At 36.3% G+C, this 25939-nt stretch overlaps 1 protein-coding gene, 1 long non-coding RNA gene and 1 pseudogene across 3 annotated transcripts in view; 2 read left to right on the top strand and 1 right to left on the bottom strand.

The window, feature by feature from the left end:
• Nucleotides 1–25939, top strand: part of LOC121242636 (PR5-like receptor kinase) — an 85123-nt gene that overhangs the window by 56201 nt on the left and 2983 nt on the right. The window lies entirely within an intron of this gene.
• Nucleotides 1389–2488, top strand: LOC121242638 (annotated as a pseudogene).
• On the bottom strand, nt 9883–25190 carry LOC121242641. The gene is made up of 3 exons (XR_005935935.1): nt 25120–25190; nt 24221–24309; nt 9883–9895 (listed from the first exon to the last, which is right to left on the bottom strand). It is a non-coding gene; the product is annotated as an uncharacterized LOC121242641 (long non-coding RNA).

The raw sequence follows: 25939 nt of genomic DNA, 5'->3' as shown, positions 1-25939 counted from the left end.
GACAAAAGACTAGATATTTGTCTGGATTTTCTGAAAGTAGTCTTCATTTGATGATCTACTGCTTGGGAGAAATTTGGTGGCTTTGAGTCATGTTTCGCATAGAATCATGTAGGAATGGGATCCTTATATATATAGCGTTTCAAGCTTGGTTAAGCTAGTGGGAACATTGGTCCAGAAGATTTTAAATAAAAAGTGTTTGGGATATGGGTTATGATTGCCACTCGTCTGGGAATGTGGCAAGGATTTCAGGAAAATGGTTCTCCATTCATGGTTGGATACACCTCGATTCATCATCTCTTTGATGCAGTTTGGATTGCCAGTTTCATTAATGGCGTCCTTCGTACGTATAGTGATCTTCCCAAATTCCAAATCTATGAGGCTTATAATCATGATCATTACGTTGGTGACCATCTCCAAAGTGCTAGTTGATGAGTTCTATCATGAATTGCATGTGACTGCTTATTACTTGCTTGTTATTGTTGTTGAAATTACAGAGCTCATCAATGTGAGATATACATGAGATAATATATTGATTGCTTTGTATTCCATGTAATATGTATTGCACACTTAATAAACTGCATGCTTCTATATATTTCTATTCCATGCAACAATCTTGGAAATTTGTGTGAAGTATATTGTTCGATTTCAAAGACTGTCAATTTGGATTTGTTAGGTTTTCTCTTAAATGGTTTAAACTTTCGAATAAAAATGGCATTTTCTTTTTTGTTGTTTTTTATGCAGGTCAGAAGGACAGCTGATTGAAAGTGATGATAATAGCATTTGGTAAGATACCTCTTCAGCCTAGTTTCTTTTCGAGATCAATAAACAATAGACACTCATGAAACTAGTTCATTTGGAATATTTGGTGTCTTCATCATGTGTCTTCAGTGCATATATATATTTGCTATATATAAGTACTGATCTCCTTTCTTAACCCTTCCCCATGCATGGTATTGTGGCTAATGAACATGACCTCTTTAAAGTATTATCTCAATAGATATCTAATTATAAGGTTCCTCTTTTGGAAAATTTCTAAAACTAGCAATGACCCCCGTTCAAACTAATTCTGTGTTGCATCGTTTCTTTTTTCCTACCTATTTCATGTTCCAAGGAGGCTTTATGTTTGGCCACTAGTCAAAATTAAAGTTAACTCTCAATTCAGCTTAATTAATAGCTAATGCCAACACATCAGTATTATAATTTCCTCCAATTTTAGTTTGGTGTCACCATAGAAAAAAAAATGCAATTATGATAATTGGCCTCTGCTTCGAGAGAAAACTGACATCCATTAAGATATTCAGTTTTTTAATAAGGAGAGTCTAACGCATCAGAGTGTCGAGACATTTCTAAGGAACGATGAACCTTTTTCAGTAAGAAGATACAGTTACTCAGATATCAAGAAAATGACCAAATTTTTCAAAGATAAATTAGGCCAAGGAAGCTATGGTTGCGTCTATAAGGGAAAGTTACAAGATGGTTCTTTTGTAGCAGTGAAAATTTTGAAAGAATCAAAAGGCGATGGAGAGGAATTCATTAACGAGGTTACAAGCATTAGTAGGACCTCCCATGTCAACATTGTTACTCTTAGAGGCTTTTGCTTCGAGAGCTCTAAAAGAGCCCTCATCTATGAGCTTATGCCTAATGGATCCCTCGAGAAGTTCATATACAAAAAAGCTCCACAAAAAATTGATCATCAATTAGAATGGGAAACATTATATACAATTGCAGTTGGCATAGCTCGAGGATTAGAGTAATTACATAGAGGTTGTAACATAAGAATCTTGCATTTTGACATTAAGCCTCACAACATTCTTCTGAATGCGAACTTCTATCCAAAGATTTCTGATTTTGGCCTTTCAAAAATATGCCCAAGAGAAAATAGTATCATATCAATGTTGGGTGCAAGAGGGACTGTGGGATATATAGCTCCGGAAGTATTTCGTAGAAATTTTGGAGGGGTCTCTCATAAATCTGATGTTTATAGCTACGGAATGATGGTTTTAGAAATGGTTGGGGGTACAAATAATATAGATGCTGAGACTGATCATACCAGTGAAACATACTTTCCACATTGGATATACAGGCACCTTGAGCTAGATAAAGAACTATGGATGCAAGGCATCATAAATGAAGAGGATGAACAAAATGTAAAGAAAATGATACTGGTGGGTTTGTGGTGCATACAGACCAACCCATCAAATCGGCCAACAATGAGTAGAGTTGTGGATATGCTGGAAGGAAGCCTCAACTCTTTGCAAATCCCACCGAAGCCTTTTTTGTCTTCCCCATCACTATCTCTAGATGATTCTTTAACTGAAGTGGTTCTCCACTCTGATTCTATGATACCCTAAAAACCATCTTTTCCTTAGAAAAGGAAATCTTAATCCTTGGTAGTAACCGAGTATTTATGTGATTTATATCATGTTTTAGCTTGTGATTAAAAGACCTTAATTACCATGGAAGACAACTATATTTGATTTGCCTCAAATATGCAGTAATATCTAGTGAATGGCTCCCATCACAAATTTATAAATTATAATTCTTTGAGTCTCTTAGGATAGGCATGTTGTCAAATGGATAGTTTTGTCAAATTCCATTGGCATTACCATCTCACTACTATTTACAATTCATCTCATCTCAACTCACTATCCAAATTAGGTCTTAAAATTAAAAATAATAATTTTTTTGCAAATAAATTGTAGGGCCTAAATAGTTTATGAATTTTACTTCAATTCCATTACAATATTCATCTTTTGCCTCCAAACAAAAGAATAGAAATGCGGAATGCTGATTTTGCAAACTAAACAAAAAAGACTACAAAATAGATAGGTATGCAATATTGAGAATAGTCGTTGATATTGCCATATGGCCCATATCCTACCTCAATGCAGGTTCACCAAATAAGTTGCTTGTTGTAGATCGATGGTCCTCACCTCTCCAAATCATAGAAGTACAATTTTTTCTTAATTATCTTATGAGAAAATCTATTCATAAGCTTTGTTTCTTGCACACTCAATATGTTGCTGATGTAGAAACTTTGCACATAAACTATATTAAAAAATGATTGGTGCTTTAGTTTTTTTAAAGTTATAATTGATCTCACTATAAATTGTGTGTTAACACACAAGCTTACGTGTAGCAAAACTCTTGTCTTATTGATCCTTCGTAAGTTTGAACAAGGTTTTCTTTTAAAACTTTCATTTGAATTATAGGGTTTAAAACAAGTGAGAGATTGCATTTATGGAACATTAAAAGATGCTCAGCGGTATGTTTATATCTCTCATTCTAAAATTTAAAATTTGAATATATATTTAGGGACGGTGATTTGTAAAGGGTAAAGGTTTAATAATACCACATTGGTATCCAAATAAGGAACGAGAAGTATCATTTACAATCCCAAGCAAAAGTATGAAGTGCTACATCCTATACAGGCGGGTAGCCAACCATCCTGCCCCCTATCCTTACCTGGACAGGGTGGCTAAATACCCACTCACACCCTATCCCTACCCACGTTATAGTTTGCATCCATTTGCTGGGCAAAAGGATTGACCCTACCCCCATCCAGCCACCCTTCCCACCAATAGATTATTATAATAATAATAAAAAAAGATCACACATTTATAAATTTTTACTATAAACCAGCATTACCATTGAGTGAAATAAAGAGCCATCTATAGAAAAATTTTACTCTTTTGGCATTATGCTTGAATGTATGTGCCAAAATGAGTCATCTATTAAATAAAATAAAGAGAAGAGAAAAGATAACCATGTGCAACAAAACAACCTAAGGCCTGGCTTAGTTACACAAATGAAACCATTTAATTTATATCATTTTATATAATTATTACAACTTTATCAAATTTGTACATAAAATATAATAAACAATTCAATTTTTTTAAATCTTAAAATATAAATAATATTAAAAATAATATTCTAACAATATTTTATTCAACTTTCAATTCTCATCTCATGTTTTCATAATCTCATCTTATCTGATCTAATCATTACAACTTTTTCAAATTCATACACAAAATAAAATAAACAATTCAACTTTTTTAAATTTCAAAACAATAATAATATTAAAAAAATTTATTCTAATAATATTTTATTTAATTTTAAACTTTTATCTCTATTCGTATCATCTCATCTATGAAAACAAACGAGGCTATTAGGTTTGGATAATAAAACCATCTCAACCCATCTAATCTCATCATTACAATTTTCACAAATTTTCACGTAAAATAAAATAAACAATTTAACTTTTTTAAATCCTAAAATAATAATAATATTAAAAAGAATATTCTAACAATATTTTATTCAACTTTAAACTTTTATCTAAAAAATCTCATCTCATCTGATTATCCAAACCTTACCTTAAGTAATTCGTTTTTTATGTTTATGAGATTATGTAGTAATTATTTTTAGTTGATAATAAGATTAGAAAATTAATTTAATTTGTAAGTTTAGCATTCCAATTTTCCATTTTTTTTTTTTAGAAGTCCAACTTTCCATTGCGATGTCCTATAATCAAATTAATCAATGGCGTTAAATAAAATAATGAAGTACAATATCCCAAAAGAAAGGGAAAACTTTAGTATACGTATGCCTTTCTTTACGACACTAGTCTGCTCTCCGGTTGAAACCTTCTTTGTTTCTATCTCTCTCTGTAGTCTGTGCTTTCCTTCATGCCTTGAGCCTTTATTTCTTCTTTCACCCAAAACCCATTTGGTTGTCATTCAATCCACAGTGGTTCTTATCTTCGCTTTGAATCGTTCTCATCTAAATTTCACTACTTTATCTTGTATACAAGTTTATGAGATTTCTGGGTTTCTCTGAGTTGATTACTTGAAACGCCTATCTGATCTTGTCTAGGATTTCTCTAGCTGTTATTGGGTTTTCTCTTCGGTGTTTAGATACTTTAAAACCGAAAGGAAACCCCTGGAAAATTAAGCAATTTAAACTAATATTAAATTTCCTGACAGATGATACTTTGACCAAGCAAACGCCTCCAAACAACCAAGCCCTGTGATAGTATATTTGTGATCAGTTGGGTTTTTCATTCTCTTTCTGACAAAAAAAAAAGGGCGTGCAGAAAGCAGAAGATCTTAGAATCTTATTCATTTTACATTTTTATTGTATTTCCTCACTCTTCTCAGCAACCAAACGATAGAAATGATGGGAACTGGGTTGCGCTTTGGGCCTTTGCGCAATGAGAACCGGTTCTACATCCCATCAAAAGGCAGAAAACATCAGAATCTGCCAAAAAAAAAAAAAAAAAAGAACTCGGGGAGGAGAAAAGGGTGATGAGACTGAGAGGCTGGATTCATCTCAAACGAGAGCAAAGACCCTTCAAATTCATTGACAAAGCCTTTGGAGCTTCCTCTAAAACCTGCTAGTAACCTTGATAGGTTTTTGGAGTCCACCACGCCTTTGGTCCCGACCCAGTATTTCTCCAAGGTTGATCTCTTATCTTGTCTTTCTTCTTGATTCGTTGCAATTATGTTTGGTTTCTGAGTGACTGTAGGAGAAAGTATCGGGCATCATAATGAGGGTGATTCTGTTGTACAATATTATGTTCCATATTTATCTGGCATACAATTGTATGGCAAGCCTGCTACAAGGTCAAATGCTAAGCCAAGGTAGTGCTATTTCATAGTTGGATGTGTATTTCTGTTGTTTATTTGAAATTTTTCATCCGCATTTTCAAGTTGAGAATTAGTTTCATCAATCTTCTTTATGAAAGTTCAATTGTTTGGCTTATATGAAAATTGGAGCGTCTTTGTTGGTTATTTTTGCTTTGTTTAATTGAAAGATATGCTATCCATGGTTGCCAATAGCTCTATCTTGTTCAAGGAAGCTGATTATGGGTGCTTCTATGAGAACAAGGAAGCTGGTTATGAGTGCTTCTATACGAACAAGGAAGCTCTACCTCAGAAACGTCTTTGTTACTAGGGGCTGGACCAACATCTGCACACTGAGGGGGAGGATATACATCTTCATGGTTTGAGAGTTTTACATGAAAATGTGCTACATGCCTATGTATACATCCTCTCACACCATGACTGTAGGCAGTGTTCCGTTCGAGATTTCGGTAGATGTCATCACTGAGCTACTTGGGATTCATTGCATATTTGACACACCAACTACAATAGATGCTCAGGCTGAGGACGCAGCAGTAGGCACATCAGCATCCTCTACTGTCCCACTCGAGTCTATAGCTAGAGATGTAGATCAATCAAAGGGTGAGGGTGGTGATCAGCTTGAGGGTGACGACTGTGATGAGATTTTCTACATCCTCACTGGGAGAGACCGCACACAGTTCGATAAGAAGAACACGTTCTCCCAGATTTTGCTGCTACCATTCTTCTGCATCTTGCATCTTATAGTTGCAACAAACGTGGATCATGTGGCACATAGGGCCACCTTTAGTCAGACTCGCGTGCAATTCCTTATACGAGTCACACGTGGAGAGCCCATTGACTTGCCATTGTGATTTTTTTGATGATCTGTTACGAGACGAGCATCATCTCCACAGACAACCTCCCATATGGAGTCATCATTACTCAGATATTACTGGACTAGAGAGTGTCACCCCAGGCGGAAGAGTGGTTGACTGAGCAGATGAGCTCTCTCAACATGACCTCACACCATCGGAGAATTGGACAAGGAAGGGGTCGTGCTCGATGTGAGCTTCAGCCTATCCCAAATCTTGTTCCTCTGACCTAGTCTAGGTCCGGTGTTGCTCCTCATAGTGGGCGTACTAGTTAGGAGCTGATGGGTACATGTGCAGGGGATGCGCACCCTACTTGGCTCAATGCACAACCTGCTTGAGTTGATGCGATGGTCTCAGATATTACTGCGTACATCGACTGACAAATCACGCATGTACAGCGGAGTGTCACCGAGGTTGGCCATCATTTAGATATCCTAAATGAAAAAGTCAACACATTGACTAAGGAGTTTCATACATTTGTAAATAACATTTTCTGTGTTTTAAACTTTTATCATATTTTGTATTTATATTTTAAAATATTTCTTTTCGTATACTTTATGTAATTAACAATATTATTTAATATATCTAACGTTTTTGTATTTGAATTTTCAATCTTTTTTAATTTGGAATTCGATTTTTCATTTTAAAAGAGTTCACATTCAAATGTTAATGACTATCGTCCGAACGTTTAAGCGAATAACTAGCAAATATAATCATTCCAACACGACATCGTCTGGCTTACGTTTGAACTAAACAATATTATCGTTCGAATGTAAGACCATTTCTCGTCTACCTTTAGTGACTTAGAGTGCTGGAAAGTTTGTGGCGGCAGTTTCTATGGGGTCTCGAGGTGGTGGGGCTCTCGGTGTGGTGGTTGTAGTGGTTGGCAAAAGGAGAGGTAGATGCTCTATTTCGTGAAGTTAAAACAGAGGCCTCTTGGTGATGGCCAGCGATGGCTCCACGTGGGCTCACGATTGGGCTACGATCGTGAGGTTTTTCGGCGTGCTTGGCTCCCGGTGATGGTGGCCAAACTTGGTGCAACTGTTGCACGTGGTTGCAGAACTTCACGAAAGGCGGCTCAACTGAATAGCTTGTTGCTTCACTGCGATCTCGAAGGGGGTGGCTAGTGGTTTGGTGGAACAACTGGGGTTCACAATAGGGAAAATGAAGTGCTCAGTTTTGAAGAGGCAGCAGCGACAAAGTGCTATGGTAGTTTTCTACATGCTGGGATGAAGATTTGCATATTTACACATATAGTTGAATAGGAAACCCTATATAAAATGAGAGGGAGAGACATGCATGTGTGGTGAAAGTGGTGAAGGCAGCCCTAGTTTGTAAAACTGATGCACAACTACTTATCGAATATATATCCATTATATGAACAGTTGCCGTAAAAGTTGTAGAAAAAGTGACGTGTATGGACTATGGAGTGGAAATGGACGTAATGGAAACCATGCGAGTAGAGGAGTCTGGCACTAGATCTTATGAGTTTGGGCATTTTGACCCAATTCAAAAATTTGGGCTCACATCTAGTAGTGAATAAAGAATAATAAATGGACTTTTTTCCTAAGTTTTGAGCCTCGACGCAACCTCTAAAACAACCCAACTTGTCCAAAAATTTTCTCAGCCCATAAAAAGATTCTTTACGTAATTATCAAACCCAATGAAAACAAAATCATATTCCACGAAATAGAAAATCTTAGGCCCGTAGACTCTTCCAAACAAATTTACTCGAATCCCAAATGGGTTTTTTTTTCATACATACAAACCCAAGAAAAATTTTAGAAAGTGGACTTTGAATTTATATTTTATGGAGAATGTGGGGTTTTTAATTGTGTTATTGGAGATGACTTTAGGTAACAGGAGTTAACTCTCTGGACCTATGGGACCGAGACATTACAGAGATACTGTATTTTGCTTCTTAGATTTGCAGGAGGTGAGGGACTCACTAGGAAAGATGCAATATCTAGAAACTAATCTTCTCGTGTCATGACAACTATCCCAATCTGAATCGGCAAAGGCCTTGAGATCTATTGGAGATGAAGCTAAAAAGAAAAGGACCTTACCCTAGTGCCATTTTGATATACTTCAAAATTCTAAGAGTTGCTTGCATATGTGGAACTCGAAGGGAGTCAAGAAATTGACCAAGATGACATATTGAGTGTGAAACCCCGCCCGTTAGCTATCCCAAACCCTTAGGAAAAAGCCTAGCCCTAATACGCAAAATGGAGTCATTTTTTCAAAACTCTAATACCCACCCCCTTTCATTCTTTCTTCCTTCTTTTCTTCTCCTTCTCTCTCCCCTTTCTGCTCTCATAAGCTCTACACGCTACTCATGCACACCAACCGCTCACCCACCACATTTCGAAGCCTGCTCAGCCCTACGCTGCCACATTTGACGCCGCTTGTGGGGCTTAGCCCACAGTAAGGCCCAAAACCTTAGGAAAACCCCAGTCCATCCCCCAAAACGATGTTGTTTTGGCCTTGGGATGTCAAACCCTAATACCCCTTCTCCTTCTTTTCTTCTCTCTCCCTCTCTCTCTTCCTCCCCATGTTGTCCCTCTCCCTCTCATGTTTCTCCTGGTGCGCAGAACTCCCTGATAGCTCTCTCTCTCTCTCTCTGTCTCTCTGTCTCTCTCTCTCTCTCTCTAGCTCATCTCTTTCGCTTTCCTTCTTACTATGATGCCACCACTTCTCTCTATCTATCATTCTCTCATTCTATTCCTTTCCCCCTCTTTGCACTTGCAAGTTAGGATATCCAACCCCTCCACATGCTGCCACCATGCTCCACCACACCGTTGGTGTGTGCCGCTAAGGCCCAATTCCAACGCCACGTCACCACTACCATCATCACCTATATGCATGGGGTAAGTGTTAACCACCTCTGTGTCTTTGCTAAGATTTATATTTCTGTTGGATGCAACAAGCCACCGCTACCACCGCACACCATCGACGAGTAAGCTCATCTGCCTCCAGGTCCCTAATTTCTCTCGACCTTTCTCTCTTTCTTGTTTTCTCACCCTCGTACACTTTTATCTCTCCTCTTATGTCCCTTCTTTTTGTCACCATCTTGGTTGACGTCAATGTCTTTTGCTATCCAACACGCCATCCGACCAAGACCATCGATAAGCTCCACCGATCTCCTCCCTCTTGGTCTCGAAATTAAAACCTGTTTAGGGTTCGTTATCTCTAACCATAGCTGCACTCGTCTCTTTTCTGATCTGACCCGTCATCACCCCGTTGTGCCAGTTCAATGTTGACAACAGTTAGTACTCCTTCTTTGTCTCTCTATTCACTCACCCTTTGTCTCCCTCTCAAACCCACACTCGATGTGCCAACTCTAAACCCAGGTCATCGTGCCCCTCTCTATCCAGGCTACTATAATGAGCCCCCCCTCTCTTTCTCTCTCTTTCTCTATGACACCACTGACACCAACCAAGAGACTATGCGCCTCCAACTGACGGGGACTACCGCACAAACCTGACAGTGTGAAGCTCAGGACACCGACAACCCTACAGAAATTCTCCATTGTGCACAGAACTAAGTGGAGCTCATCTGGTCCCTCGGGAGAGCATAAAACTGGGTGGCATCCCTTAGGTTGTTGCTGGGCAACAATGGGCTTGGGCGATACGGTAATGCTATCAGGTTGATGATGTTGCCTCTCTGTTGGTAGAGGCTAGAGGATGCTTGGCTACGAACTGAGCATCCCTTGTTATGAAATCACACGGACGATTGTTACCTGTGTTGTGACAAAGAGAGCTAGAGTATGCAGATGGTCCATAGGGCAGACCATGGTGCATACCTTAATAAATTGTATATTTTCAAAATAAAATGTGATCTTTGGATGCGTAATGTCTTGTGTGAAAGACTTGGTGCATACTTGAGTTTGGTAAATTACTAAATATCAAATATCATAAATCAACTTGGTACAGTACTAGAGTTAGGCTTTTAATCTTTGTATGGTAGGCTTCAAATTTGTGTTGTAAGAGTTGGATCATTAGTAAAACTTTCTTGAATTTTTAGTATAATAGGCTTGGATTTTTAGTATTTTAGGCTTGAACAACTATCAATTAGGCTCGAACTTGAGATATCGAAGCTTGAAGGGAGACAAAGTGGTCTAGCCATCTTGATCACAGCACAAAGATAGAAGTTAGGAACTGAGAAAAGTAATAGCTTTGGATCACCCCACCCCACGTGGTTTAAAGTTTTGGATTTTGCAGAATTTATGAAATGTGTTTTATGAAATCTAAATTTGCAGGTTCAACAGACTTTATGGAATAATTTTATGAGTTAATTCAATCCGAAGTTTTAGATTTTGCAAACTTTAAGGAATGATTTGATAACATTTGAGGTTTTAGGGTTGCCAACTTTAAGAAATGATTTCTTACAAGAGTTGAGGCTTCAAGTTTTTGCAAACTTAGTATGCCAGTTTGATCTAATCTAAGTTATAGATTTGGAGACTTTAAGAAGTGGATTCTTCTATGAAATTTAAAGGTATCAATTATGTAGACACTAATAAAAGATTGTATCTTATATTAAGTTATAGAATGTGCGTAGTCTTAAAAATGATTATTGTTGAATTTGAGATTATACAATTGACAGATTTTAGGAAGTGATTCTTATCAAATTTAAGGTTATGGATGGTGCAAACTTTACGAAATGATTTTTGTTGATTCTAAGGATATAAGCCTTGTAGATTGATGGAAATGATATTTTTATGTAATGGTATAGAATGTGATCATGTTAGGTCGAGAGTAGGATTGGGTGGACTAGTGGTAATTGATATTGAGTTTAATTACCACTAGAGTAAATGCTAGTTGGAATTGAGGTGATGAGCTTTTAAGTATATGTTGTTGGGTGGAAATTTATAGGTGATCTTTATTGGCTGGTCGGATTGGTTTCAAACCTTTCCTGCATTGCTCATTTTAGATGGGATGGGTGGACCTTGATTAGATAGGTACATCTTGGATGAAGTCTAGGTGTGGGGATACCATCACCTTAGAGTTGATGCTTAGTATATATGTGGGCATGCGTAGGAGTTGATGAAATAATTTTGTGAATGCTTTAAGTACTGTTACCCATGGGATTCGCTCTAAGTGTTATCGACCATGAGCCTTCTCAATTACTCAGGCCTCCTTACACTTATACTTGTTACATCCTCGAAAAAAAATCCTTCAATGAATTCTTTGCACAATGGTCCTTTTGGCATGACTTAGCTTATTTTTAAGTCTTGTCCATTTCTTTTTCTTTTTTTTAATAAAGTTTCTAAGTTGTCATTGTTGAAATTATTTTAGAAATTGAAAAAAAACTACCATTTTTTAAACGAAAGCAATGCCACAAAACGATGGACGAGTGTGCTTCAAATGCTGTCCAAACTCAAAGTGACGTGTGGACCATATGTGCCGCCCATCGTTGAAGCTCAAAATACTACATACACTGCTCCATCTAATTCCTCAATTTTGCTAGGTACAAGCGATTTCTTATACCGATTATGCACGAAAGATGACATGGCAGGAATATTTTTTTATAAAAAAAAAAAAGAGAGAAAAATATGGAAGAGAAAAGAAAGAACATCGACATGCCATTTTCATTCAATATCTCCACTACAGATTAGCTAAGGAAAAGAAGAACCAATCGGTCTTTTGGAATAACTCCACGCTCCTCCCCCACTAAAAGCACATATAGCATATACCCACTATCATTGTCATTGGCTCCATTCCAAGCCACTCTCCCCAAGTCCCAACCCCTCTCTCTCTCTCTCTCTCTCTCTCTCTCTCTCTCTCTCTCTCTCTCTCTCTCTCTCTCTCTCTGTGATTGTCTCTTTGCGACTAAAACTGTGTGATTTTTTTTATGAAAGAAAAAATATCTGCTCGGGTTTTGCTAACATCACAAAATGAAACCTTATATTTGTTCGATATAGATTGCCTTCAGTAGTCTTTTGCTAACATCAATTCCTTGCAAATCCCACCGAAGCCTTTTTTGTCTTCTCCATCACAATCTCTAGGTGATTCTTTGACTGAAGTGGTTCTTCACTCTGATTCTATGACACTACAACAGAATGTGTGTTTTGTGACAGAGGAAACTGTCACAAAAAAATGGCAAACCATCACTAAACATATTTGGTGACGGTTTGAAACCGTCACCTAAAGTGCGTCACAGAAAACATTTGGGGACGGTTTACTGTTCAACCGTCACAAAAAATATTTTTAGTGACTGTTGGAAGTGTTCCGTTCGGTACAAAGTTCGAACGTTCCTTTTTTTGTGACGGTTATGAACTGTCATAGAAAATCACGTTCGGACATAAAATCAAAAGTTCGGACGTTATACCCGACCGATTGGCGTTCGAATGAGAGAAGTTGACATTCGTTGGATATCGTTCAAACGTATCATATTTACGTTCGAATGTTAATGCGTCCGAAAGTTAATTACAATAAACATTCGAATATTTGTTCGAACGTAAACGTAAATGTTCAAACGTAGAGCGTTTAATGTTCGGACGTTATTTCGACTGTAAACGAAGGAGCGTCCGAATGCAAGTTCTTTGTTTGAACGTTAGTCGCTTTACCGTTCGAACGGTTTGTTCATTTTAGCGTGAGTACGTTCGAACGTATAGTTTAACGTTCGAACGATTCAATTGTATTTACGTTCGAACGTTTGTTACAGTGTGAACCAACGTTCGAACGATTTTTATTTACATTCGAACGTACAGATCAGAAATACTAATTTCATAAAATTTAAAAACATAATACCAATTGTATCATATTACATACCCAATTAACAAGTAACAATGTCTTATAAAAGCACAAAATAAGATATCAAAACTAGTCAGAAATATTGATAAAATTTATTTCTTCTTTTTCCCTCGCCCACGGGGATTCTGTTGCAACGACATAACACGCTCCATTTGCACCATCATCTCCTGTTACACTTGCTCTTGCACTTCACTGCGTATTCTTTCCTCCTGGTCTCTCTGTTGGTCCTGCAAACGCGTCTCTAAATGAGACTGTCGTTCTAAGAGAGACTCTAACTCTTGCTGTCTTGACCTCATATACTCATTCTCACGCCGTGCAGCTTCTAAATCTACCGTAAGATTATTAATTTGTGAAGCCGATGAGGTTGAGGAGGATGAACATTTATGCTTGATAGATCGTCCCAAACCTCTTGCCATACTAGACTGTGGCCCGAGCACTTGCGTGAATATGTCTATGTCACTAGGAGAGGATTCCTCAGAAGCCAACTGCATCTCCAACATTTTGCTCTGCAATTTAAAAGGTAATAATCATAAATAATTAGTGACGTATTAAAAGAAATAGAAATAAGAAATAAACTATTAAAATGTTATATAAATAATTTATTTAACAAAATTAACACTACTTACATAATTATCTGCAGCGACAGGATCCATCCACTCACTATGCTCATTAGTGTGAGCTGCAGCATAGACATGAATGGGGGAAAAGTTTTCAGGATCATCACGTTTCTAACAAAGCGACAATATTAGCAATTTTAAAAAGATAATGTTAGTACTTATCAGAAAGAATATCAGGAAAATAAATTAATTCTATAATTTTTTAATTACCATTTTTTCATCAAGACGGTGGAATGACCTTGAACCGGCACGATGGTGGACAGTCAGAGTGGATCTATTCTGTGCATTTGTAGAACTCAAGTGCTACAAAATATATTAAAAATGTTAATTGTAATATGTATACATATAATATATAAAATGAATATGAATGTAAATAATTAAAAGATATAAATGTAAAATACCTGATAATCTGGAGATGCGAAAAGATCACAACACTTTCTCTAATCATCTAACTTCATCTGCTGAAAAGGAGACTGCGCAGCCTCTTCCAACGTCTCAAACTTCTTGAAGTGGTCATGACATCGTCCTTTGTGACGTCGGAATAGTGTAGCCATCAACTCATTCACGGTTCTCAAATCCTCGCTAAGGCCAAAGTCAAGGTCGAATTCATTCTAACAAGAGAATCAGGTCAAAAATATAATATATTAATCTAGGTGAAAAAAATGTACTGAAAAGTAAACTCACCAGCACACGACTTCGAATGTGCTCCTTAATCTCATTCGGAACATCTCGCCATGAGCGCACATAAAATGGAACATAAGCTCGAACTACTGTGCCAATATAGGAGGAAAGCGCTGCTGCACTATCATCCACTCCTCCAGTGAAATTATCAGGAATTGTGATCTTCAGTTTACCGTGCCTTCTATTTTTTTCAAGAGAGATTCCACGTGTATAGCCACGACCGCGACGTGCAGATGCATCAACTACATGATAATAAATATACTATAATTATAATTATATAGTTATTGAGAAAAAAGTATTAACTATATATATAATTATCAACGACAATATTTCCTTACTAGTAGGTGTCGACTGGCTATTGTTCTCTTCTGTGTTAGCTTGATCTTCAGAACGGATTCCTCGAGTGGGGAGTCCTCAATGGATTCAGGACTTGGACTTGGCGGAGGCACATTTCTTCGTTGTCGTTTTGGCGACATTCTTTAAAATAATTAATTATATCAAAGAAAATTAATTAGAAGAAATTATGAAAATTCAAGATATTTTATAGTCACCTATATGAATAAAATATTTAGTACTTTTATTCTTCAGATGAATTTTCCATGCTTGTTTTAGAATCTCCATCAATAACATCTTCATCATCATCATGCACCTCTTCTTCATCATCTTTATCCACCTCCTGCCCGGATTCTGATTCGTCTTCATCTTCTGACTCGTCTTCTTCTTCTTCCTCCTCACTGACTTGAATTGAATGATCATTTAATAGAATGATCATTTAAATGTACACTGATTCCCAAACGGGTCTAAGGGTGTTTATGCAATGTCACACACATCTAGCAAAAAATCATACAACAATATCTCCATGTTGTTTAAATTAACAATGTCACCTTCAAGTAGTGTTATATTGTTAAACTAAAGAGGGATGGAAGATTATGTGACCCTACGTTTCGTGTCTTGTACACAACGAGGGAGAATGATCTTGAAGAAATGTTTAAATTTTAGTCTAATTACTTAACCGTCACAAACTGTCCGACCTTGACAACTCTCAAGGCCGAAGAGAATGTGACAGTCAAGCAATTAGACTAAAATTTAGAGATTATAATTGTTATATATAATTTTAAAGGTTATTATATAATTTTAATTATTATCATTCCACAATTATAATCTTAATTGTTATACTTAATTGAGTGAGTTATTTACTTATATAGACAATAAGTATATAATTTTTATATAAGAATCTATTTGATCCTTATTTTCTTTCTCTTTAGTTTATAATAAATAAGTATATTTACATATTCAAACTCTACTTATTTAGTAGGTTCAAGACTTTTTTATTGAAGAGTATTTTAAAGTTATATTATAATTTTAATTATTATCATTCTTAAAATATAATTTTAATTGTTATACTTAAATTGTAAAAGAAGTATAATATAATTTTAAATATTATAATTCTTAAAGAGTTACTTTTATTTGTTATTACTTAATTTCAAATATTATTATAAATATTTAATTATCATACTTAAATTTCAATGGTTATACAATAATTTTAATTATTATAATTCTTAAAGAGTTACTTTTATTTGTTATTACTTAATTTGAAATATTATTATCACAATTTTTCAAATCCATATCACAACATATTCACAATAACTCACAAACTATTTACAAACTATACAAATAATAATCACAATATTTCAATTGTAAGCATAAAATAACATGCCACATGTATTAACAAAGCTTAAGGACAATATATTTGTAACAATGTAAACATATTCAAACGTCATTCACAAATAATAATTTAAATATTTAAAGTCCATATCACAATATATTCACAATAACTCACAATATATTCACAAAATAACATGCCACATGTATTAACATATTTCTAAACTTGAGTAAGCAATAAACATGTATTAACAAAGCCTAATGACAATATATTTCTAATAATAAACACAATATTTCAAATTCATATCACAACATATTTACAATAACTCACAAACTATACAAACAATAATCACAATATTTCAAGAGTAAGCATACAATCACAACAACATATTGATAAAGTTTAGAAATATACCTAGCACTCACAATATCCTCTTACAAATCAAATCTTCCAACTTTCCAAAACAAGCAATCCTTCAAAAAAATACAACACTAACTTATTAGAAATATTCTATAACAAAAACACATTCTATAAATATCATAAAATTCAAATAAAGACAAGAAATAAAAATTTTTTCTTACCAAAACTCAACTCTCTCTCTCTCTAACTCAACTCTCTCTCACTCTAACCCTCTCTCTCTCTCTCTCTCTCTCTCTCCTGCAGGACCCTCTCTCTCTGTTGCGCGCACGGGAGAAGAAGAAATGATCTGCTTCCTCCCGTGCGCGTACTGATTAAGTTCTAAAATTATTAGTTTAAACGTTTGAACGTTTAAGTTGTACGTCCAAACGTTATATTCTAAAATTATTCCCGCCCAGAACGTTCGGACGTTTACAGTACACGTTCGAACGTACCCTTCTTATGATATAACATAAAATCTAGCGGGAAAGTTCCCGCACTTTCCTCATATATGTTCGAATGTATCACAATTTTTCGTTCGAACGTTCGTAAATTTACAGATGAACGTTCAAACATTTAACTTAAACATCCGAACGTAGATTTCATCAAAGTGTTACCATATTTGAGCGGGAAATGTCCCGCACTAATTTAACTAACGTTCGAACGTTAACAGATTTGGTGTTCGGATGTACATAATTTTCTGATGATTTTCATCAAATAACGTTCGAACGTATAGTATAAACGTCTGAACGTCTGAATAATCACACAGATACCTTAATCGAGCGGGAAATTTCCCGCCTCTTAGTTTAACGTTCGAACGTTAACTTGAAACGTTAACTTGTATAGTATGATAGCATAATACTTTAAATGAGAACATAAATGTATATAATATATAAATTATACCATATATATAAATCAATAATATATATTAAATTGTTACTTATTAAATTCTTTATTATATACTAACTTATATTATAATATATATATTATATTTTATATATCTATAACTATATACTACATTGTATAGTATGATAACTTAATACTTTAAATGAGAACATAAATGTATATAATATATAAACTATACCATATATATAAATCAATAATATATATTAAATTGTTACTTATTAATTCATCAATAAACACTATAAACTCATAAACTATTCACAAAATTCACAAACAATAATCACAATTATTTCAAGAGTAAGCATAAAATCACAACAACATATATAAACATATTGCTAAACTTTAGAAATATAACAAGCACTCTCAAAAAAACCAATAATCTAATTGTCAATAATATTATATAACATCCTAATATATAACATAAACATTTATAATATAATATATTATAGATAAAATTTTGGAAATTAAATTGAAAAACGTTCGAACGTAATAATAAGTACGTTCGAACGTTCTGTGTATATAAGGCCAAAACAGAACGTCGAAATGACATTTTCAAAACGTATCCATCGTCTACTCCGTTGCACGCCGCCACGCCTCCGTCACCGCTGCCGTCAACTCCGCCACAATCGTCACTAAAAGTTAGGCATTCATCTTTTATTCAAATAACATGTATTTTATTGAGACTTGGATTGAGATTTGGATTGAGTTTTGTTTAAAACCGGATAAGTGGTTACCGGATTTTCAACTTCATTTTCCGGCCACCACGGCCAGTCATTGGCCGAATAGTCACCGTAGAAATGTTTCTTGAAGTGTATACTTCATTTCCACGGTGACATTTTGGCATTTAGAACCATGTAGAGAAATTTTTGAGATTTCAATAATGGCTGAGTCGACTCAGCCATTCTGCGTCGAAACGTTCGAACGTTTCACCAAGACATTCGAACGTATGACGTTTAAATTACAGAGCTGTTACGGCTTCCATGTTCGAACGTTAATTGTCTTACATTCGGACGTCATATTCATCAATTTTCGATCTAAACGTTTAATGTCTACGTCAGGACGTATTACTTTTTAAATATTATTAAACGACATACGTTCGAACGTGAATATTTTACTTTCGCACGTAAATCACATATGGTCGGACTTTTAATTATAACATCCGAACGTAGTGATTTTCTACATTATTCATGCTTCGACTTTCGGACGTTCATATTTATGCTCACACGTAAAACAAATACATTCAAACAAATACGTTTGAATGTATTTGTTTTAACGTCTGAACGTACATTAGCCAATATTTATTTACTGCTTATGTTCGAACGTATATTTTTACATTCGAACGTAAATTTATTTACATTATTTTACGTGCGAACGTATAAATAAACGTCCGAACGTTTTATCTTTAACGTTCGAACGTTAAAGATAAAACGTTCGAACGTTACTGCAAAGCAGCTTAAAATTAATACAAAAAAATACATTATTGTAAATAATTTTTTTTTTCCTTTTCTATTTTCAGGATATGGCTCTTCCACTGCATACTAGGAAACGAGGGAGGGAAGGATCCAAGTTGGACACTGCCCGTATCGGAGCTTGTACTGTTATGGTAAAGCGAGAGGTCTTAATTAATGAGTTCGACGAACTCTGTTGGCAGCAGACGAACCTGAGAGATGTTTTCCTCAGTAGAGGCTGGGGAAATATCTGCACATTGAGGGGGAAGGTATACCCCTCAATGGTTCAAGAATTCTATATGGGGATGTGTTACATGCCTCAGGATGCATCCTCTCACACCGTGACTGGACGCGGTGTTTCCATTGAGGTATCAGCAGATGTCATCGGCGAGTACCTCGGGATTCATCGAGGAGTTGAGACATTTGCACACTCGACACCCCGTGAGGATGTAGGCACTTTTACATCATCTACTGGCCACCCATTTGAGCCAGCATCAGCCAGAGATGCAGGCCAGTCAGAGGCTAAGGATACTGGCGTCGAGGCTCGGGATGATGACCGAGACGAGGATTTCTACATCCTCACCGGGAGGGACCCCATGCAGATCGAGCGGAAGAACGCCTTCAACCAGAACCATCTGATGCATTTCTTCCGCATGTTGCACCTTGTTGTTGCAACAAATGTCGATCCTGTGGCTCATAAAACCACATTTAGTCGACTTCGGGCACAATTTTTTATACGAGTGGCACGTGGAGATCCTATAGATTTGGCACTGCACATCTTTGAGAGGATTCGTTACGAGGCGAGCATCGTCTCCACTGATAATCTTCCATATGGTGTCCTAATCAGCCGACTATTACTTGCACGGGGAGTGCCGACCCAGCCAGAGGAGCGGGTCAAAGATTAGATAAGCCCCCTCGACATGACCACGCATCGACGTAGCATTGGACAGGCGAGGGGACGTCAGCCACCCCCTGTAGAGGATCTAGTTCCTCCGACGCAGCCTGAGCCAGGTCATGTCGGGAGTAATAGTCAGCATACGCCGAGTACATCTGCAGGAGATGTGCAGCCTGCTTGGGTTGATGCGGTCATCTCACAGCTGATTGCGCATATCGATCATAAGATCGATCGATCGCTCGAGGCTATATCGGCGTCTGTTGCCGAACTCACCCATCGTGTAACTATCCTCAACGACAAGGTTGATACCTTGACTGAGGAGGTACAAAGTTCGACTTTTGCGGATAACGTTATCATCTGACTGTTGTTTACTACATTCTATCAAATTTTGTATTTTATTTTTAATATTTGTAACGAAAAATATTATTGAATATTTCTATCGTTTTTTAATTTCAATTTTTAATCTTCTTTGATGTTATATTTTCCAACTTTAATACTAAATCACTGCATTTCAAATATATATAAATCAATAATATATATTTATATATTACAAAGTGTGTATATATAAATATATACAATTTAATTTTTTAGACTTGTTCACAAATTATGCACAATAAAAACCACATAATTTTTAAATTAAAGTCATTTAATTTAAATTTAGAATGAACGTTCGAATGTTATTACTTAACGTTTGAACATTGGTGCAAACATTTTACGTTCGAACGTAAAATTAATAACATTCGAACGATTGCGCCAAAACATTTTACGTTCAAACGTAAACAGACATAACGTTCAAACGTATATGTGACGTTCGAACACATATTTCCCATACGTTGGAACGTAAAAAAATCTCATTCTATCTTTAGTGACGGTTTTCAGAAACTGTCACAAAAAATGCCTTTTAGTGACGGTCTAGGGATTGTCACAATTTCCTAACCGTCACTAAAAAGTAATTGTATTGTAGTGTATCTTTACCATGTGCTTGTAACTTATTTCCTTATCTTCTCTGCATATGAGGTAATTAGGGACAAATTAAAGCCCCATCACAATTTTTATCACTAATTTTGGTCCCATCACAAATTATATTAATTAATACATTTATTTTTATAAAATTTTCTTCGTAATCAAAACATTTCTCAAATAATTTTATTAATTTGTAACGTTTGATGAGACGTTTGAGTCATTTTGTCAGCACGCGTTTTGCTAACTGCGTTTTCCATTCATTGGTCAACATGTTGTGTCCACACTAACATGATTAACGTACCGGCCTCATCATCATCGTCTGTATCTCTCACCTCACCCGCTTTCCTTACAAACATGGACTCCCCATATTTCTCTACATCTCTAGTTTCCATCCTCCTCATCTCTTTCTTCATCATCTTAACTGTACTAATTACACCATCTTACTGCATCGACGATGATCCCTCCTTCGTGGAGTGCGGTCGTCCCTACGACTGTGGAAGCTTCAGAAACATTCCGTTCCCTTACTGGGGAGATGATCGGCCGGACTATTGCGGGCATAAGGGGTACGAGTTGGAGTGCTTCAATAATGAATACCCTATTATGCAATTTGAAGAGCTAAAGTTCCGGGTACTGAATTTCAGCCAGTTTACAAACAGAATGACTATTGCAAGAATGGACCTCTGGTATAATCTTTGTCCAGTAAAAAAGCTGACTACCGGTTTGAATTATACCTTGTACGACTACTCCTCAACCGTTAGGAACATAACTTTGTTCTATGACTGCTCTAGTCCAGTTGCCATCCCGCCCGGTCGTAGTTTTAGATGCACGCCAGGAACTTGGACTAATGCTTATTTCGGAGACCAATCTTTGATGCCCAGTATCAGTGAAACTTCTGTCAAAGTTCCCGTTTCCAACACGAGTGCTTTCAATGAAGACTCTTTGGATGGAGAAACGTTACTGATGAAAGCAATAAAGGAAGGGTTTGAGGTGGAATACGATCAATCGTTGCTGGTTGCCTGTAATGGATGTCAGAGCTAAGGTGGGAGATGCGGCTCTAATAGCACCTCCCCGTTTGTCTGCTATTGCCGTGACGGAGTGCAATTTCTTGCATGTTCAATTGACTCAGACCGTATGCACTCTTCTCTCTCTTTGCTAGCCAGGTTAATTTGGTTCTTTCTTCTTTGCTATAGGCCAGTACATATACATATTATATAATGGCATCTATATTGAAAGTGCATATATATATCATTCGTTAAGGGTCTTTCGTTTTCCGTTTACATGTTCAATTCGAATAGACATATAAGAATAGAACAGCAGTGACAACATTGACAGCAACAAATTGAATCACCCATTGGAGAAGCATCAGATCGAGAACTGCAGAAATCTAATTAGTCAGCCCTTCTATACTTCTGATCTTTTCTGTTTAATTATTAGCTCCGATCATTTCATCCAGATTCGGGTTGTACGTAATCATGACTTAGCGTTCTAGGCAGCTATATATGCAGATCACAGGAAATTATATGATTTCTGCAAAGCTAGAACTTCATGTAGCAACTGGTGATATTGCAGTAACACTCAAAACTCAATTAATCATCCCTCTATATATAAATCAAAACTATTAAATTAATTACTCTAATTAGTTAATATTTCCCAATACAAAGGAACGCCAGCTAGCAGCTATTGTCAGGCAGACACCGAAATTCTTAAAAAGTTGCCATTGAAAAACAAAAAAGCTCTTCGAGATTTTGCAAGAATTATTCAACAAGCTGTTACAGCTTGCACGCTGCATTATTAACAAAAACGCTCTCAAATCCATAGCTCTCAAATCCATAGTGATTGTCTCTCTCTTTACATTTGAATAGTGGTTCTATGTGTTGAAGTCCATGCTCCACAGCACATGGGTTATTCGGTGCACAAGGGTTTTGGTGGAATATGCTTTCGGTGGCATGGAAAGCCATTCCATCTACTGCCGCACCTTCCCACTTTCTCTGTACAGTGCACAAACCTCTCCTATAAATAGGAGACGCCTTCTGAAGAGAAAACACATCAACAACGAAGTAGTCTTCTACGTGTGTGTGAGGAAATAGAGAGAAGAGCCATTTGAGAGATAGAGATGTTGTTTTTACTTATAAAACAAAAAAGATGTTTTGTTAAGTGTTTGTAATTTTGTACAAATATATTGAAATCAGTTATTTCCGCTTCAGTAGACGCGGTAGATAAATTACCGAACCACTTAAATATTGTCTCTATCTTGTGTGTGAGTGTGTTTTTGGATGGTTCTGACACAACATTATGTTGTTTTAAAAATAAAAAAGAAGCCATTGTCCTTGTAGGGTCATGCTTAAGTAATATTATAGAAAAAAAAAAAAAAAAAAAGGAGAGATATATATTATGTGATTTATGATTAAGATTATCTTCAACACCATAAAATATTTTTCCCAATGGACGGGGTCATGATCATTATATAATTTGATGCTCCGAAGGGCACCCCACAGATCATCATGCTGTAATATATATCTCACAGCTAGCCTTATCTGGTCAACATTCAAAGGCCGGAGAAAATGGCTAGGAATATTAATCAGCCCACACCCTCGTTTAAGAATGAATATCCCAGCTTTGAGTCAATATACGACTACTTTTTATAATGTTTTTTTGTGATCTTACCAATTAATATTAGCCCTCGTGATATCATTCCAAGACGTTTGGTGTGTATGTGTGTATATGTATATACTACAAGAAAACTACTTATTTATGATTAGTTATTTTCAGTTAAAATTATTATTTTCTGTCAAAACGAGTTTATTTTTATCGTAAATAGTCATTATTATAGTAAATAATCTATCAAAAATACTTATAATTTTTCTTGTAGTATATGAGAAATATTGTCTTTAGCCTAAAATCATTCCAAAAGAAGCTTTGAGAGTGGGTGTAACGTTTGGGGGGGGGTGTTTTGATTATTGGTAGAAAATGATAGCTATACCAGGAAAATTATTATAAGGTACTCTAGGATCACGGGACGATATAGTATTCTCATCTTATTACAAGATGCCATACAATTAAAATTGCTTATGGAAGATCTATTTTAATTGACATACAATCCTATGATAGGATCGATGAGAGCATTATAATTACTCAATTATACTGTAACGCCCTAATGGAAGGCCCAAACTATATGGCCTATACTCCAAAAGGATTAGTCAATGATACAATTAGAGCCCTATTGGAACCTTATAAAGAGCAAGAACTTCTCATTCCCAAGCAATGTGGGATCTCATACACCACCTACCCTTATCCATATTTTACAGGGTATCACAATCTACTCCCTTTAAATTCTCGACGTCCTCGTCTGGCCTATCCAGTGTAGGTGGCACAGCTCAAGTCCCACATTTCTGGTTGGGATAGTCTCTGATACCATTTGTAACGCCCCAATGGAAGACCCAAATCACATAGCTTATACTCCAAAAGGACTAGTCAATGATACAATTGGAGCCCCATTAGAACCTTATAAAGAGCAAGAACTTCTTCTTCTCAAGTAATGTGGAATCTCATACACCACATACCCTTATTCATGTCTTATTGGGTATCACAATTTGTAACGCTCCAACGGAAGGCCCAAATCACATAGCCTATACTAAAAAAGGACTAGTCAATGATATAATTAGAGCCTCATTAGAACCTTATAAAGAGCAATAACTTCTCATTCTCAAACAATGTGAGATCTCATACACCACCTACCCTTATCCATATCTTATGGGGTATTACAATCTACCCCCCTTAAATTCCCGACGTCCTCGTCGAACCTATCCATTACAGGTGACACGGCTCAAGTCCCACATTTCTGGTTGAGATAGTCTCTGATACAATTTGTAACACCCCAATAGAAAGCCCAAACCACATGACCTATACTCCAAAAGGACTAGTCAATGATACAATTAGAGTCCCATTAGAACCTTATAAAGAGCAATAACTTCTCATTCCCAAGCAATGTGGGATCTCATACACCACCTACCATTATTCATATCTTATGGGGTATCACAATTTATAAAGAGCAAGAACTTCTCATTCCCAAGCAATGTGGAATCTCATACACCACCTACTCTTATCATATCTTATGGGGTATCACAATCTACCCTCCTTAAATTCCCGACGTCCTCGTCGGACCTATCCATTGTAGGTGGCACGGCTCAAGTCCCACATTTCTGGTTGGGATAGTCTCTGATATAATTTGTAACGCCCCAATAGAAAACCCAAACCACATAGCCTATTCTCCAAGAGGACTAGTCAATGATACAATTAGAGCCCCATTGAAACCTTATAAAGAGCAAGAACTTCTCATTTCCAAGTAATGTGGGATCCCATACACTACCTACCTTTATCCATATCTTATGGGGTATCACATATACCATAGGGCCCATATACTTTGGTGGGATCCATGAATTGATAATTTAAGGTGGGGGCGAGTCATTTTTCATCAAGGATGGCATATGTGTTTGTAATGCATGCATAGTCATGATGATTTATGGAAATTAGAGACTACCGATTGAGATATACCTCTAGCTTCTTGGTGAGTTGTTATATATATATATGAATATGGTGGAAATTTATTGTTGAAGAGATTACCAATATCTTGGTTAAATGTTGGAGATTTGATAACTATTCATCGATCGCTGAGTACTTTTGGCCAATATCTTGGTTAAATGTTGGAGATTTGATAACTATTCATCGATCGCTGAGTACTTTTGGTGACTCTAATTGGTTTTTGCTTCCATAAGGTTGGTTTGGAGTTTTCCTTAGAGTTGAGATTTGTCAAGTTTATTAATTCCCAGCATGAATAGCGTCCTCTTTTTTCATGCAATCAATGGTACTATAGACAAAAGACTAGATATTTGTCTGAATTTTCTCAAAGTAGTCTTCGTTTGATCGACTGCTTGGGAGAAATTTGGTGGCTTTGAGTCATGTTTTGAGTAGTATATATATATAGCGTTTCAAGCTTGGTTAAGCCAGTGGGAACATTGGTCCAGAAGATTTTAAATAAAAAGGGCTTGGGATATATATGAGTTATGATTGCCACTCGCCTGAGAATGTGGCTACAGGGGGATATATAAATGGTATGTTGGTGGATTTCAGGAAA

This window comes from Juglans microcarpa x Juglans regia, chromosome 8D, assembly GCF_004785595.1.
Source record: "Juglans microcarpa x Juglans regia isolate MS1-56 chromosome 8D, Jm3101_v1.0, whole genome shotgun sequence".
NCBI classification, from domain to species: Eukaryota; Viridiplantae; Streptophyta; class Magnoliopsida; order Fagales; family Juglandaceae; genus Juglans; species Juglans microcarpa x Juglans regia.
The sequence above is the reverse complement of the archived record's forward strand: the minus strand, read 5'-3'. Positions and strand labels throughout refer to the sequence as shown.